An 18,329-nucleotide genomic window follows, 5' to 3' on the forward strand; every position below is an offset into this window, starting at 1 on the left:
CATGCAGGACTAGGGTCTGGAATGATTTTCTTCTCAGGATTCAAGGACGGTCAGGCTGGAGAGGCCTCAGTCTCCTAAGACAGATGAGGAAAGAATGAGAGGCCACAACTTCCCTAGAGCCAGCAGCTTCTCCAGGGCCGGCAGCTTCTCCAGTGCCAGCAGCTTCTCCAGTGCCAGCAGCTTCTCCAGGGCTGGCAGCTTCTCCAGAGCCAGCAGCTTCTCCAGGGCCGTCAGCTTCTCCAGGGCCGGCAGCTTCTCCAGGGCCGTCAGCTTCTCCAGGGCCGGCAGCTTCTCCAGTGCCAGCAGCTTCTCCAGGGTTGGCAGCTTTTCCAGATGGGTGGACATCCAAAGCCTTAGTCATCCAAGGCTGTGGTCAGGTTCCCCCTCCCCACCCTACCCCCACCACCTGTGACCTTACACTCTAGGACTGGAGGGTCCTGCTAGGACACCTGCTGTGCCGATGTCCGTCTGTTGTCTGTCTTGTTCCTTATCAGTTGTCCTCTGGCTACTCGTTTTCACAGTTGGCTGATTCTCTACCCATCTTACAGGCCAGCACGCAGAGGTGGTGACTTGCCCGAGGTCACACAGCTAGGCAGACTTTTCAGGTGTGAAATCTAAAAGGTCCTGGGGTCTGGAATGCCCCTCAATCACAAGTGAGCACAGTGCAATGCTGGGACCCAGGCTTTGCTGAAGCCCCTGCAGAGCACACAGTGGTCTCCTTGCATGCAGTGGGGTCTTCTGAGCCCCAGGGACTGAGCAGCATGGGACCAGGGCTCGTGTCTGCCACTCCCCAGCAGGCACACTGTGGGGCAGGGTGGCTCCCAAGACCCGCCAGGCTCCTGCCTCAGCCGGCAGCAGGTTACTAGATCAGTCCTGCACTCATTCCCATGTGAGGGTTTCCCTAAAGGGAGCCCCCGGGTCAGGGATTCCTCCAGTGAGTTCTGTCTTCTGCAATGAGGAACCTCCTCCCTCTGCCCCCCAATACCTGCGAGGGGCTTCCGCTGCCCAGTGCCCACACGTGGAATTCCCCAAGTAAAACCCTGGGAGGAGTCACCGCCATTTGGATGCCTGGAGTCCTGGCGCCTGACGTTTTGACCTTGTGCAGCTGTGTGACCTTGACAAGTGATTTAGGGCCTGGGAGGGGGTGAGGGAGACCCTTCTTGTTCACATTCAGGGAGAGGGTACGTGTCTGGCTCGTGTCCAGGGCACGGTGATGTGCTCTGGAGCTGGTCCCTGTGACCTGGGTGAGCCCCAGATGCCCGAAGGGTTGAGTGAAGCGTCCTTGTGCCCACACCCTGGACAGCGCCCACCCCAGGCCATGGTCTGATGCCTCCGCCCACTGGCTGAGAGGCCCCGGGAATTGACCGTGGAGGACAGGGTCCACTGGGAAATGCCATTAATACCCGTGACTGGTGGCAGAGCTGCCGTGGCTCGGGACTCCGTGGAGCCTGGGAGGTTTGTCTCTTCTGCCCTGGGCACTCAGAGAGCTGGGAGCATGGGCACCCTCTCACACCGCCACTCAGGTCTGGCCCTGGAGGTTGTGTGCCCCTCAAAGGGAGACTCGGCAAGCAGGCCCCCCTGGCTCCTGGGGATCCCTGCCTGTGTCCCCTCCTGCATGGAGCTGTTTGGCTTCCTGGTAAAAGGGCATTGCCACCCACCCCACCCTGGGGACTCTCAACACCATGGGCTGCCCTGGGTGGCTCCACGGTTCCACCTTACAGGAGGGATATGGAAGGTGGCGGTGGGGTTGGGGGTCTCCTGGATGGCAAGGCCACAGGCTCCACCCACCTCAGGGCTAGGCCAGGTGCAGACCTTGCCCTGAAGCCGGCCAGCCCTGGCAGGCCCACCCCAGGAAAGGGCTGACACTGCCCCTGATCTCTCCACCCGTTTCAGAGTGCTCCCCACGGGGCCTGGTCCCTGGGTGGGGTCTCGGGTCCTGAGAGCCGGGTGGGTGACCTGGACTCCTAGTGACTGACAGTGACTTGGAGGGCATGAATGGCCTGGGTTTGAAAGAGAGCAAGGAGGCCAGGGTTCTTCGTTCTGCTTCGCACGATTTCTGTTTAGGGCCCTGGGACAGTGTCTATGACCCTCCCAGGACACGCATGTCTCTGGTTTAGAATGAGCCTGAGGAAGGTGTGTGTCATGGCAGCAGGGAAAAGTGTCCTGTCCGTTCTCTCTGGCTTATGCCATCCCCTCCGTCTGTCTCCAGCCCCCGGGAGCCACTTTCCTTCCAGCCATGGCCCAGGTCCCCAAGAGGGGATGCCCCATGTGGGTCCTAGTCTAAGCTCAGGTTCAGGGAGGGGAGGGGGGGACCAAGGGGCAGCCTGTCCAGAGAGCTGCTGGGTCACGTTGGGCAGCAGTGTGTTTGCTAGGTTTGGGCGCACGTGGTTAGAGCTGCAGACCTCAGGGGCACTGGAAGCACCCTCCCGGTGGGGGCAGCGTTTAAGAGGGACTTCCTTTAATGCCAGGTCCTGCTGTTGCCATCACAGGGACCCTTGCTTTGGCACTCACAGCACAGGGGCTCAGCGTCAGCCACGGACCCCAAACCCCCATGGTAGCCCCACAAGGAGCCCCCACAGCTCCCCTCTGATAGGTAGAGGATGCACAGACCTGGGCAAGGCCTAACAGCAGCCCAGACCTCACACCGAGGGGGGCCAGGTGCACCCTGGGCCTGGGGGTGGCAGAACCCGTGCTCTGGGACAAGGGTCCTGAAATAACTGAGCTCCCACGGAGGGGGCACTGGCTCCATGGCTTCCGGTCCCTTCCCTCTTCTGCAATCAGGGCTGCCACTCAGGGCTGGGGGGGCGGGCTCCAGGCTATCATCCTCAGACCAGCAACATCTGCAGCTGCTGTGCTGGGAGCCCTTGAGATTAATCACCTGCCCTTTCCAATTCGAATCTGCCTTGATTATAGAAATGTTTCTTCTCCAGGGAGTGGAGTTGATTTTTTAAGTGGAAAGGGAAGCGCGCTTGGTAAGTTGCTGAAGCTGGTGGGTGCCATGTGGGTCTTTAGTGCGAGGGTGGGGGTGGGGGCGCGTTCCAGGGCCAAGGGCAGCCCCCATCAAGCTCTACATGCTCAAGGAAAGTGCTTCCTTCCTAGGCTGGCGTGCAAACAGCCTGCCCGAGGCCGAGCTGAGCGGGAGTGACCCTTCCCACCGCGGATGGCTCTGGGGGATCGCGGCAGGTGGCAGGCGATTGGAACCAGAGCTGATGACCAGGCTGGCGCAATCAGGCCACGTTTGACCATTTAAGGAGCCGCAGGCTGCTTGGAAAGGCCTGAATTAGAAAGGCATCCAGCCCTGGCGGGGAGATAAGGAAGCTACTTGGGGCCCAGCTCCCAGGAGTGTGTTATCAGCGCGCTGAAGGCTGTGGCTCCACCTGGGCTGTTGACCCATAGAGAGCCCCTCTGGCTCTCTGAAGTCCAGGCTCCGCTGGCCCGGTGGCTAACGGGAGAGCAGGCCCAGTGTCACTCAGCAGGACGGGAGGCTTCCCTATTTGTAAAAGCAGGTGCTGCTGCCCTAAGGCGCCATGTGAACGCTCAGCCGGGCGTCCTCGGTGCCTTGTCACCACAGCTTGTTCCCCAATGATGCATGTGGGGAGACTGAGTCTCAGGGGCGAGGCCTGTGCCAGGGTCTCAGCGGGTGGTGGCCCAGCAGAGCTTCTGGGGGAGCTGGGCCCATTATGGGGAGGGAGGGGGCCCTTCCCTGGGGGTGGGGCCCTTCCCACCTGGCCCTGTCTCTCCCCCACAGTCTCTGCAGCAACCCATGACGTTCCTGTCTCTGAGTCATCCGTCCCCACCTCCCTCCACTTCTCTGCCCCTAACTCCTGGGTGTCCCCGTCACCTGGCCCACTGGGGAGAGCAGACCACCCCCCTCATCGAGGCCGGGCGCCCAGGCACCCCTAAGCGGGGGCACATCCTCCCCCCCCTCGCTCCTTTCCCAGACCTCCCTCCAGTCTCCCCAGAGGCAACCTCTATCCTGAAGCTGATGTCCTTACTTTTCCCACGTGTATATGAATCTCTAAACCAGTGGTTCTCAACCTTCCTAACGCCGCGACCCTTTAATACAGTTCCTCATGTTGTGGTGACCCCCAACCATAAAATTATTTTCGTTGCTACTTCATCACTGTAATTTTGCTACTGTTATGAATCGTAATGTAAATATCGATTCGCGACCCACAGGTTGAGAACCGCTGGCAAGGTCACCTAAGACCATCGGAAAACACAGATATTTACATCACGATTCATTACAGTAGCAGAATTACAGTTATGAAATAGCAATGAAAATAATTTTATGGTTGGGGGTCACCACAACATGAGGAACTGTATTAAAGGGCCGTGGCGTTAGGAAGGTTGAGAACCACTGGTTTAGAGATTCATATACACGTGGGGAAAGTAAGGGCATCAGCTTCAGGATAGAGGTTGCCTCTGGGGAGACTGGAGGGAGGTCTGGGAAAGGAGCGAGGGGTGGGAGGATGTGCCCCAGTTTAGGGGTGCCTGGGCGCCCAGCCTCGATGAGGGGGGTGGTCTGCTCTCCCAGTAACTAACAATGACGGACAGGTCTCTGGTTGCACCGCTTCCAGGGCTGGCCACCCCAGGGAGCCTGGATCAAGACCCAGACATGAAGCCAGCCGGCCCGTGTGAGCAGGCTTTCTCTGCCCGGAGCCCCCATGGCTGTGGCACCAGCATCAGAAGACTCTGGCGGATTCCAGCAGGCAGGGAACCACGTGTGCTCTGCAGGCAGAGCGGGGGATTAGCAGGCTGTCACCGCCGCGGGGGTGGAGGTGACAGGAAAGGATGACAGGTGAGGCGCTCCGTCCAGGGGCGGTGTGCAGCGAAGGGGAATGTGGTGGGATGATAGGGTCCTGGAGGACGGAAGCGTTGGCTGTGTGGCTCCGGCAGCCGCTCCAGCAGAAGGTGCTGGAAAATAAGCAGAGGCATGATGTCACATTGGGAGGAGGGCGAAGGGGCCCATCCAGGGCCGAGGTTCTGACAGTGAGGGTGAAGGGGCCCATCCCGGGCTGAGGGTCTGACAGTGAGGGTGAAGGGGCCCATCCCTGGCTGAGGGTCTGACAGTGAGGGTGAGGGGGGCCCATCCCTGGCTGAGGTTCTGACAATGAGGGTGAAGGGGCCCATCCCGGGCTGAGGGTCTGACAGTGAGGGTGAAGGGGCCCATCCCTGGCTGAGGGTCTGACAGTGAGGGTGAAGGGGCCCATCCCGGGCTGAGGGTCTGACAGTGAGGGTGAAGGGGCCCATCCCGGGCTGAGGGTCTGACAGTGAGGGTGAAGGGGCCCATCCCGGGCCGAGGGTCTGACAGTGAGGGTGAAGGGGGCCATCTGGGCTGAGGGTCTGACAGTGAGGGTGAGGGGGGCCCATCCCGGGCTGAGGTTCTGACAGTGAGGGTGAAGGGGCCCATCCCGGGCTGAGGGTCTGACAGTGAGGGTGAAGGGGCCCATCCCGGGCTGAGGGTCTGACAGTGAGGGTGAAGGGGCCCATCCCGGGCTGAGGGTCTGACAGTGAGGGTGAAGGGGCCCATCCCGGGCTGAGGGTCTGACAGTGAGGGTGAAGAGGCCCATCCCGGGCTGAGGGTCTGACAGTGAGGGTGAAGGGGCCCATCCCGGGCTGAGGGTCTGACAGTGAGGGTGAAGGGGGCTGGGCCGGCACAGAGGATGCTGCCCAGGTCCCTGATGCAGGGGCCGGTCCTGGACACCCCTTCTGCCTGCAGGTATCTGGGCACTCGGGCAGAACTAGGAATGTGTCTCACAGCCCCATGCTGACTGCTCTCTGGGGACAGCTGCTGCACAGTGGCTGACTCTCCCCAATGAGGAGATGGGGACATGGACAAGGAGGCCCAGCAGGAGCACCAGGTCCCACAGAGTCCCATGGAAGACGATGCTGGCCCGGTCTGCAGCGGCCTCCGGGCTGTAGCTCACAGCTCCGTGTCCTCGGGGGCCGGGGGTTAGAGTGTCTACATTCCTGACACATCAGTAAGGGGAAGGCTGCCCCTTGGCAAGGGGGGACGGGATTGCCAGGCCTCCTGGTTGTGCGTTTGCAGTGTTTTGAAATGTAGTTTTAACCAAAGGACACAGACAACAGGGGATGAGGGCATGAGTGGGGGAGATGGGGGGGCTAATGGGAGGATGAGGACACGTATGTAATAACTTAATCAATGAAGAAATTTAAAAAAAAAAAAAAAGAAATGTAGGTTTTATTATTATCCAGTGTGGTGAGACCGACCGAGCAGGAGGCAACGCCCGTGAAGGAGCTGGTTTCTCACGGATCTCAGGAGGAGGGGCCCCCACACCGCGCCTCGCAGGGAAGGGCCTGGGCCAGGCAGGAGGGGAAGGGAAACGTGGCCAGGAGCCTTCACCACGGCTTCTAGGAAAGAGCAAGTGGGGCAGGGCCAGCAGGCTGAGGACTGGCTGGTTTGCCAGGCACCAGGTTGTCAGGCACCTGGCCCCGGGTGGGGCCCGGGAGTGCTGGGTGTGCTGGCCCTGGGTCTGCATAGGGAAGACAGCTCAAAGCTGACTCTCTTACTGTCTGCAGGGATCAGCCAGCCCTGGGAGGAGCCCAGACTGCAAAGCCTGAGATACAGAATCAGCGCTGGAGCTGGGAGTGACCGAGGCAGGCTGGGCCTGAGCACCATCGGCCCTGGCAAGGCACTTCCAAAGAGAAGACGGAGGCCCTAGCCCGTGTGGCTCAGTGGTTGCAGTGTTGGCCCTCAGACTGCAGGGTCTCGAGTTCGATTCTGGTCAAGGGCATATATTTCCATTGCGGGCTCAGTCCCTGACTCCGGTCAGGGTGCGTGCAGGAGGCAACCAATCGATGTGTCTCTCTTACATAGATGTTTCTCTCTCTCGGTCTCTCCCCCTCCCTGCCACTCTCTCTAAAAATCAATGGAAAGATATGCTCAGGTGAGGATTGACAACAACTACCAAAGACGAAGCACATCCCCTGGGGTGGCGGGGGAGGGGGTGCAGGCTCTGTGCTCCTCGTGGAGGTCCAGCCCCTGCCCCTTGGGCTCAAGGCGTCTATTCTCCCTGCCAGCACCTGGGCGACAGCCACTGACGCCCTCACGGGGATGTCCGAGTGCTGCCATGTATGTGTGCTTCGTGATGAAACCTACCACCGGCCCGCCAGGACGGGGCGTCCGTGTGATGAGACTGAGGGGTGACTGGGGCAGAGGAGCTGAGAAGCAACCACCAGTGTTGGCACCTCGATGGCCCTCTTCCTGCCACTGGGGCCTGGCCCTGGGGAGACGTGGATTCTTCGTCCTTCACTTACAACAAGATACGGCATGGTCAAGCCGACAGGAGAGGACATATCAGCAGCTGTCCTATTGAGGCCCATCTATCTGGGTTATGTGTCCCCAGATTCCCATGTTGAAGCCCTGACCCCCAGCCCCTCAGAATGTGACTGGATGTGGAGATGGGTCTTTACCAAGGAGGTTACATTAAAATGAGGCCTTTAGGGTGGTTCTGATCCCATAGGACTGGTGTCCTTACAGGAGATGAAGACACGCGCACACACAGAGGGATGACGACACGGGGACCCAGGGAGCGGACAGAGTCTGCCCCCAGGCCTGCTCCTCTCCTGCAGGCACGAGCGAGCGTGCGGCGGGACCCCGACCCACAGTGCCTTGCTCCTGGGAAAGGTGCACTTGAGAGAGGATTCGTTGGTCAGGTCAAATGTAAAGGAATCCTTTGGGACCCACTCTGTAAAGAAATTAAGTCCACAGCGACTTGCATTTTATCTCCGTTTGGATTTTAATGTATCAGTTTTCCTGAAGGTGGGTGCCCTGGAAGCCACCAGAGAGTCCCACTGGGGGAGGGGCTGGCACTGCGGTGGGATTTCCCCTGCAGTCCTGCGGGGACCCCTCATTCAGCTCCCACAAGGCTGTGACTGTTCCCGGCTTTCCACCGCAGGCGAATAGCATCACTGCAGCAGAGTCCTGACGCCTTCCGACTTTCCTGTGATTAAATCAGCCCTTAGCTGCAGCTGAGGTGATTTCCAACCTGATCTACATAAGGTGGGGTTTATGGGCTCAGCTCCGAGAGAGGAAGGAATAAACGCCCGGTGACGTCACAGGACGGCCGAGCCTGTGCCATGACGCCGCGGGGACCAGATGACAAAGGGCTCACTGTGCCTCTGTGCCGCCCTCTCTCCCTGTCGATCAGACATTGCTCTTGGGGTTTTGGACCTGCCGGAGAGGCCCCCAGGCAGGGGTGGAGGCACAGACCAGAGAGAATAACCTCCCTGCACCCCATAAGCCAATGAGGGAGCCCATTGTCCGAGATAGCTGCAGCCTGTCCGTCACCTGGAGCCAGGGACTGGGGCCCTGGACACGCTTTTCATGACTCAGGTTGAAGGCTGGCATTCGGGAGGGCGTGGCAAGTGCCTCCAGAACTGGGACAAGGTCAGAGACAGGCTGCCCCTGGGTGAATGAGCGTGGACCGGAGGCTCCCTGCAGAAGCTGCCGCTCCACGGCTCCTGCGGGGCCCTGAGCTGTGGTGGGTCATGTGGGGGGGTGGGAGCACACAAGTGGGGTCCTGAGAGCGGGTGGTCGGGGGGAGGGCTGGTCACCTGCTGGGAGCCTGGACAAAGGGCTCAAAGGCCTCAGCCTCCGTGGCTGCCCTGCAGAGGAGTGTCCTCACAAGGACCCAGCCCTGCCACCCCCAGCAGGGAGTCGGTCAGGTTGAGGGTGTGTCTCAGGCGCCCTCAGAGCCTCACCTGGGGAGAGGCCTGGGCCGGAAGCCCAGTCCCAGAGCTCCTACTGTGCCCTCTGGCCGTCTTCTTGCTCAGGCTCAGACCCTGTTCCTCTCCCCACCTCCAGCCTGGGCCCTTGTGTCTCTCTCCTGGGCACTCACGTCCCTGGACTGATGGGGTGGAGGTACCTTTGCCTGCTGTGGTCCTCCCTGGCCTTTTCAGACCTGCAAAGCCAAGACCTACCCTGTAGAAAGCCAGGCCCAGCCCCGGCCGCTTCCTGCAGCCAGGGGACCTGCCGGGCGAGCCAGCTGATGGCCGGCTGACCTCGTCCTAATGGGCTTCAGGACCACAGTCTTCCTGACAGGAAGCACGTCCAGCAGGCCCGAGAGGCAGCCTCCTGTGCATATTGCAACAAGCGTGTTTACACGGGCTAGCCAAGTGTACGCTGGCATGACTTCTGTCACGCCGCCCGGAGGCCTGCAGCGATGCCAGGTGGCTTGGAAGGGAAGTGGGAAAGGATACTGGGGGTGGGGGGCGCTGGGGGCTGTGCGGGGGGCTAGAGGAGGGGCTGGCAGAGGGGGAGCTATGTATTCACATGGGAGTGGGTGTGCAGGTATGTGTGTGAGTACATGTGTGAGAGTGTGTGGGAGAGAGTGGGAGTCTGTGCTGGGAGCATGTTTGGGTCCCTCCTGACCCTAAGGGAGTTATTTGAAATCTATAAAGGAAGAAAATTTAATCATATGTACTGAATCTAGTAAAATTACAAGAAGGCAGCATGGTCCCCAAATCACAAACATAGGGACCTGCACTGCTGCTCTGTGACAGCCGTGGCCACTCCCTCCCTGGTATGCAGACCCCAGGACAAACCACAGGTGTGGTGGGGAGACATCATGCTCCCTGTCAACATCGAGCCCCCCAAGAAATTGGTGACTCTGCAAAGCAGCCCTGGAGGGGCAGTGGGAGGGTTACATGGGCACAGCCCCTGTGTGCCCCTTCTCCCAGGTCCTGCCCGGCTCCGCGTCAGCAACAGCAGGACGCTGTGGTGTGGAGGTAGCAGAGTCTCTGCTGGGCGCCCACCCTAGAGGTGGAGGAAGGGGAAGTGGCTCTTTGACCGCTGAGCTGGGACATCCCTTCTCCCTTGGACTCAGACCAGGACTTAGGCGCTTCTTGTTCTCAGGCCTCACACTTGGACTGAATTCACCACCAGCTCCCAAGTCTCCGTGTTGTAGACAGCAGATTCCAGGACTTGTTAGCCTCCCAAATCATGTGAGCCAATTCCTCACAATAGATCGATCATCTATCTATCTATCTATCTATCTATCTATCTATCATCTATCATCTATCTATCTATCTATCTATCTATCTATCTATCTATCTATCATCTATCATCTCTCCAACTCTACCTACTTACCTACTTATCTACCGACCTATCAACTGTTTCTATTGGTTCTGTTTCTCTGGAGGACCCTGGCTAATACAATGCCTGTTTTGGAAGGGACTCCATTGAACGGGTCCCTATCCCAGTAGGCGACACCCTGTTCCCACCTCTGCCCTTCCAAGTCACCTCCCACGTGCTGCTCTGTGGCCCTGATGACACCTCCTCCTGGGCAGGGGCTCTTAGGGGGACAGGATTGAGCAGGCCTGTACCCTGAGGGGTGGCAGGGACCCTGCATGCTCTCTAAGTCCCCTCCTCCAGGGCAGGGGAAGGGAGCATGATCCCTGAAGTAACTGGGGACACAGGTGCCCCTGTGACCGTCACGGCTCTCCCTGCCGCAGGCCCCTCCCAGCTCTCATTCCTGGCAGCTGCGCAAAAGGAATGTGTCCTCCTGGCCCATAGTTGTGCAGCCCTGTTATCAGGAACCTCTGAGATGCTGTTACCCTTGAATTTAAACACAATGACATGACTTGGGATCCTGACAGCGAAGGGGGAAAAGCAAAGAGTTAACAGGGACATGCTCCCTCGGAGTTTTAGAAACTACCGCTTGGAAAGGGGAAGCGAAGAGGGAAGAGAGGGAAGAGGGGGCGGGCCAGGGCCAGGAAGGACAGTGCCAGGAGTTGGACCTTGGGTCTCATGGGGCCCGCCTGAGCTCCTCTAGGCAGGCAGTGCCAGCCACCGGGACGGTCAGGCCACCGTCCTATTTACCTTTAGTTCAGGTTAGCGAGTTCAAAGTGACACTCCTTATCGCATTTTTAAGATTGAGAGAGGACTTGAGACCTACTCATGCAGAAGTAGCCCTTGGCATGCCCTTTTATTGCACAACCACGGCGACTTTTATAGGCACAGTCACACTTTTTCTAGGTCCAGTAACCGTTCCTTTGCTTTAGCATTCAGCTGTGACGTCTTTAGTAATAAAGATAAGCTTTTAAATGCCAATTTGTTTACTTAAGCACACGACAAGGGTTTCTTTCCTCTTCTGCTTGATGGCATTGTTCACACCCCAAAAATGTGGCCTGACAAACCCTCTGCGTTAATGTGACTCGGCAGTGATACTGTATAGAAGGGCTACGGCAGTGACACAGCCCAGAAGGCAGTCATTGGCACCCAGGAAAGCAACAACACAAAGACAAACGTAAGAAAAATATGTATAAGGAAGATGTAAAGAATTAATATCCTTAATATATAAAGAGTTCTCAGAATAAATAAGAAAAACCTTTACCCTACTAGAAGACATCTTTTGATTTTACCCACCCAAAGGAGTCTGTGGCTCCTTCATCTGGTCACAGTTCTAAGGAACCACAGCCTGGTCAAGGCATGTGTGGGAGGCAACCAATCGATGTGTCTCTCTCATATCAATGTTTCTCTCTCTCTGGCTCTCCCTCCCCCTCCCACTCTCTCGCAAAAAGAAAAAAAAAAAACAATAGAAAAATATCCTCAGGTAAGGATTAACAAAAAACAAACAAACAAGAAAAAGAAAATTCATCCATTTATCAGTTAGGAATGAAGAGATTTGGAAAAGATGCTCCTGACGGCATTGTTTATAATAATGTATAAAAACAACAAATACCTAAAAATAGCAGAAATGTTAAATAAATGTTAGACATAATGGGATATTAAACATTTATAACAATGTCTTTAAATAAAATATGATACAAGAAAATTTCCTTTATATAAATAGAAACAAAACAGGATATATACCGTAGCTATTCATATTCATAGCATGTAATCCACATTTATTTTTAAAAGATTTACAACATATATTTATACAACTAGGAAAAATATACCAAAATAATAATAATGGTGATATCTGGGTGGTAGAATTATGGATTATCTTAACTTTTATTATTTCTTATAGACTCTTATTCTTATATATATATATTTCTTACAATAGTCATATATTCAATTCTATGACCACTCCACACACAGAGACCACAAAACTTACTGCATGTGAAGAAATGAAACAACTTAAATCTGATTACGGGGCTGGTGTTTCCAAATGAAACCTGAGGAGTAAAGCGACCTTGTGGTTCTTTCCAAAACCTCCCAGGGCTCCGTCCACCCGGAGAGCCTGTGCGGCCCACGTTTTAATACGAGGGGATGTTTTTTGGTCTCGGGACCCCCTTGGTCTCTGCCTCCCTCACTGCTTCCTTCTTCTTCCCCCTGTTTATCTGTTTGACTTGGGGCTGACGACTGCCCCAGAGAAGAGCACCTGTACCCACTGCGGTTGCCTGACCGGCTCTAGGTCAGCCAATTGGAGGAAGGCTGGAATTTGACCCCCACCCCCGGCTCCCTGCTCATGCTGTGAGGCTCACAGGGCAACCCTCCAATAAGGATCGAGTGTTCAGGGACAGAAGTGTCACCCAGCCTGGCCCTCTGACATCTCTCCAGAGTTATGCGACAAGCTGGCCACATTTCCCTGCCCTCGCAAAACCTGCGGAAAGTAACCCCAGGTTTTCCTAACACCCTGCTCATTTAAGATCAGGCCATGACGGGCCGGGCTGTGCTTTAATGATTCCTTTTCTCCACCCTCCTCCCCTCTGAAGCTCTGCAGGTGTGGGTAGAGACCTGGCGGGTTCACGGAGCCATCTAGAGGGGAGGTGGGTGCCTCCTGGGGAGCCCTGGGACCAGCTGGGCCCTGCTGGGTGTCCACCTTTGCCCTTACGGCAATGGACATTGTCCCCAGGCTTTAGCCCACACCAAAGAGGCCCCGGCTGGGCTCCAGTTGTGGCGCTGGCCCTGGTGCTGCCAGCTAACTCCCCAGGACCACCCTGTGCAGGAGAGAGGGCAGCTCCGCCCACGGCACCAGATGGGCTGGGTGGAGCCAAGGTGTCTGTCTCAGGGCCCCAGCCTACTGGCTTTCAGCCCCATGGCTGGAGGGTGGGGTCTCCATCAGGCCCCCCTCCTCTAGGGACCCAACCACGGGCATCTCCTGGGCTGCAGGGCCCCCAGTGCCCTTGGGGGAGAGCTCCCCTCTGTGGGTGGCTGACTGGTAGGGCCACAGCTAAACCAAAGGACCAACGGATGGGGTGATACTGGAGCCCCTCCACCTACTGCACCTCACGGGATGCTCCCACAGCATCCGAACCCGCCCACGGACCTGCGCATGGCCGGTCAGGCCGACTGCCAGGCAGTGCTCCCGGTGGGTCTGCCTGCCGCTGGGCTGGGCCTCTGAAGAAGCCACTTGTCCTGCTATGGGCTCTGACTCCTGGCCTGTCCACGCCTCATGCAGCCCTTGATCTGGCGACCCAACACCTTTCCACAGAGGAATGTTCTGCCTTTGGTCCCCACAGCTGGCGCCCAGCCCATGGGGTGTTCAAGGCCTAGTAACCCCAAGAACATTCATTTTCATTTTTATCATTGGGGCGGACACCCTAGGAGGCCCGGTTCTAGAAAGTCCCAAAGCGGGAGCGTAGCCTTGACCATAGCCAGATCCAGGCACGTGTGTACATGCACCCCCAGACACCCACACATACATATGCTAAAGACATGTAAACAGCACACACATATGCCACATGCACCCACACAGGCACCCACACACATATGCCACATGCACCCACACAGGCACCCACACATATGCCACATGCACATACACAGGCACCCACACAAATATGCCACATGCACCCACACAGGCACCCACACACATATGCCACATGCACCCACACAGGCACCCACACATATGCCACATGCACATACACAGGCACCCACACAAATATGCCACAGGCACCCACACAGGTACCCACACACATATGCCACATGCACCCACACAAGCACCCACACATATATGCCACATGCACTCACACAGGCACCCACACACATATGCCACACGCACACACAGGCACCCACACATATGCCACATGCACACACACACATACATGCCACAGGCACCCATACACATATGCCACAGGCACCCACATAGGCACCCACACATATGCCACATGCACCCATACACATAATGCCACATGCACCCACACATATGCCACATGCACACACAGGCACCCACACACATATGCCACAGGCACCCACACAGGCACCCACATACATATGCCACATGCACCCACACAGGCACCCACACACATACATGCCACAGGCACCCACACAGGCACCCACATACATATGCCACATGCACCCACACAGGCACCCACACACATATGCCACACACACACACACAGGCACCCACACATATGCCACAGGCACCCACACAGGCACCCACACCACCCATGCTTTTGTCCACCCTAAGGTGTGTGCAAGTGCCAGCTCTCTGAAAGAAGCGTGTCACCTGGGGGAGGAGGGGAGGGCTTTGGGTCTGTCTGTGCTGTTTGATTTCTGCAGGAGAACGTGATCATGAGTCACAGGTGTAATTTAAAATAGAAGTAAAAGGCTGTGAGTCAAACCTGACCCTGAGCTGGCTGCCCCTTCAGTCAGTCTCTCCGAGGCTGCGCTGGGCTTCGTCTCCCTCTGTGCATGGACACTTGGGTCGTTTCTACCTTTTGGCTGTTGTGGATAATGCCTCCATGAACACGGGAATATAGGTTCAAGTTCCTGTTTTCACTTCTTTTGTGTCTATGCCCAGAAGTGGGATTGCTGGATCATATGGTGATTCTATGTTTAATTTTTTGACAATGGCTGCACCATTTTACATTCCCAACAACAGTGCATGAGGGTTCCAATTTCTCCACATCCTCGTCAACACTTGTTATTTTCAGGTTTTGTAAAAAATAAAATAAAGTAATAGCCATCTTAATGGATGTGAAGTGATATCTCATTGTGGTTGGGGGGACCTGGCTTCTTAAAGTGATGGAGAGGAGACTGTGGGTGGGGCTCCCAGGAACAGAGAGCTGACAGTGGGGACGGAGAACTGGGCTGTGAGCTTCTCGGAGTCCACAAAGTCCAGCTTCCTCCACTGCTCTGACCGTCCAGTTCCTGGAAGCCAGCTCCAGGCTGCCAGCCGTGGGCAGTGAGGGGAGACAGATCTTTCAACCGGTGTTCCTAAGTCAGCCAGGACCCCGTGTGGTATTTGCAGGCCTGGACAGAGGGTGGACTTCCCGAGAGAGCCTGGATTCCCTCCATCCCTATGGAACTGGCACTGAAGCGGGCCGGGTCCGTCACACCTCTGTGCTTCCTCTGTTTGCTTAGGTGCTTAAGCTTCTTTTGTATTCTGCATGGAGCTAATCACATCACATCATCCTACAGCAGCTCATGTCTGCTGTGGGACAGCGCCAAGGGGACGAAAGGTGGCCCACCCCACCTTCTGAGAAAGCTGAAGCAACCCAGATGGTTTGGGGATCTGCGAGTTCTGTGGTTCCAGTCCTGGTGGTCCAGGTCCTGAACCTGACCTGCTGATTTTGTGTCTATGGTTTATTTGAGAGAAGAAGATTCTAGAGATTTCCTTCCAGGTCCTGGGGTGACCCAGAGCTTCCTGGCCTTGAGGCAGGGCTGGTTAGAGCTTCTTCCTGGTACAGCTGGTCTTGAGAGGCTCTGCCCACCTGAAAACTCTCACCTTGCCCTGCTGGTGTGGCTGAGTGGTTGAGTGTTGACCTATAAACCAGGAGGTCACAGTTTGATTTCCGGGCAGGGCACATGTCCGAGTTGCAAGCTTGATCCCCAGTAGGAGATGTGTAGGTGGCAAATGATCGATGTTTCTATCATCAATGTTTCTATCTCTCTCTCCCTCTCCCTTCCTTTCTCTGAAATCAATAAAAGCATTTTTTTAAAACAAACAAACCTCTCACCTAGTTCTAAGCAGTTTTCCTCCTTCAGCAAACTTTTGTTCACCAGGGATCACCGTGGAGGTGCAGGAATCGCGGTGGAGATGCAGCATGACGAGGGTGTGCTGGTGCCAATGGACTTTGTCTCTTTCGTCCCACATCCTCTATCTTCGCATGGCTCATTAGTTGTCACAATGTGCCTGTGAGGTATCATTAGGGGGCGCTTGGTCTGGGGACTAGTTTATGGTCATTTTTATTAGTTGATGCTGATGACGTCTTTGCCTCCTCATGACGTAAATATGAGTGTTTTCTTTTTACACAAACAACACAGCAACAATACCAAAATCCATGGAAACCAGGTCAGAAAGAATGAGAACACCTTTGCAGTCTGCACCAAAAAACCTGGATGCTGAGCCAGGTGCCACGTGTCCTCCTGGGCAATCAGAGGCCTCCGAGTCACCTTGGCAACAGAGATGAGGAGCTTTGCTGCGGTGGCCTGAGCCTTCAGGTCCCCAGTGGCATCTGGAAGCCCCTCGGTTTATGAGATTCCCCTCTTGGCCTCCAGAATCCCTGGGCTGGGTGGTCCTGGGCAGGCTGGGCAGTCCTGGGCAGGCTGGGTGGTCCTGGGCAGGCTGGACCAGGCACCCAGTCTTGACCTGGCTGCTCTCAGACAAGCAAGTCTTCCAGAATGTGGGAGGAAAGGCCCCTCAGAGTGACCAAGTTGTCAGCATGGATGGGGAGAACAGGAGGGGTTAAGCAGGGGAAGGCACAGCCACTTCCAGGCAGACGACTAAAACGCATGGTTCTGATGACCATTTAATGACACGGCAAGTCCTTGATACGGCTGCGGAAAAGGCAGGATGAAGTCATGTGCTGATAAAGACCGGGTGGAAAACTCTAAACCATCAGTAGCATCATCAGGGCTTTTTGTTCTCATCTTTATATATTTCTGTCTTTTCTACGGAACATTTTCTACTGACTTTTATACTTGGAAAAACAAAGTGCTAATACTAGTATATAGGAAAATATTCTGCTGAGGGAGCAGTTCATCTTGTTTCCACTTGATGCTGCTGGGATCCATCTAGAAGCCACTAGGACCTCTCCCCCCTGGGCCTTCCCCACTCAAGCAGAGACCCCTTAGCAGCAAATTCATGGTGTTGCCAGGAGGAACCCTCCTGGGAGAGATGACACCTCTGCCCTGCCTGCATTCTCCAAGAGCAGGCTCCCACCAAGGGTTTGGGACCACAGCCCACACAGGGCTGATCAGGAAGGGCCGGGAGCAGGGGCCAAGTGCACCTGGGTCCAGGGACTCTTTCTGGGAAGTTAGCTTCAGCCCTTTGGCTGCAGTTTTTATTCAACGATGACAAAATGTTTCCAAACAGCCAGCCAGGTGTTTGCAAACACCTAAGAACTTTCAAAAGAGTCGGGCCAGGCCTGGGGCGGGTGGGTGGGAGGGGCTAGATGAGCGCGAAGAAAGCTCTGAAGTCACAAAATGAGAGACAGCAGGTGAGTGTATTCAGGTCCCTGGTTTCGTCGTTCTTCTTCCTGTTCTCCTTGGATCAGGTTGGCGGGGCTCCCAGCAGGGGACAAAAGCGGTGGTAAACTCTCCAGCTAGAAGGAAGTAAAAATATTCCTCCAAATTCTCACTGGATAAACCTGGGACCGATAACGCAAGGGCATTTTTGAAGGACAAGAAAGACTTGGGACTATTAGTGCCCTTCAAAGGCCTTTTCAAACAAACTGACCCACAAACCTCCACCCAGGGAGGGGGTGATTGGGAAATATTTGGTCAGGCCGGCGATTGTGCACCAGGGGTAGCACGTCCAGTCCCTTCGGTGCCCTGGCAGGCGAGCCACGCCTCAGGCAGCTGCACACGCACACCACAGCCTCCCTTCTGCCAGGTTCCCCAGTTCTGTATCCATTTCATTTAACTCTTGCCCCATCCCCTCCTGTGAAGCGGCATTTTTATTTAACGCAAGGAAAAATTATCCTGGGTTCGATGCAGAATTGATATCCTAAACTTCTGCCTTCCTAATACTTAAAAAAAAAAAAAACGCCTTCTGTCTTTCCTTCGGAAACATTTATTTTGTGATGAGCCATAAAGAACACAAAGTGAGCAGCGATATCAATGTAAATTGTCCTCTGCTGCCACTTTCATCCTCTCCCTTCTAGTGGGATCAGGCCACCAGGCACCTCAGTCCTAAGGGGCATAGGTCCTGCCCCACTGCTCCCCTGCAGCTCTGGGGAAACAGTGAGGTGGCCCAGATAGCAGACAAAATGCCATGGAACCCGCCAAGCGTCCAGTCTGCCAAGGGGTGAAGTCCTCGCCCACTGCTGACTGCACCTGTTGGCCCTCCCCAGAGGGGTTGCTCCACCAAGGGCAGGGTCCTCTCCCTGTGTACAGATCACGCAGCTGGTCTTCCGTGGACACTTGTCCGATGAACGCACACACAAATGGGCCATCATGTGCTGCATTGAGGGTG

This window comes from Plecotus auritus, assembly GCF_963455305.1.
Source record: "Plecotus auritus genome assembly, chromosome: 2".
NCBI classification, from domain to species: domain Eukaryota; kingdom Metazoa; phylum Chordata; class Mammalia; order Chiroptera; family Vespertilionidae; genus Plecotus; species Plecotus auritus.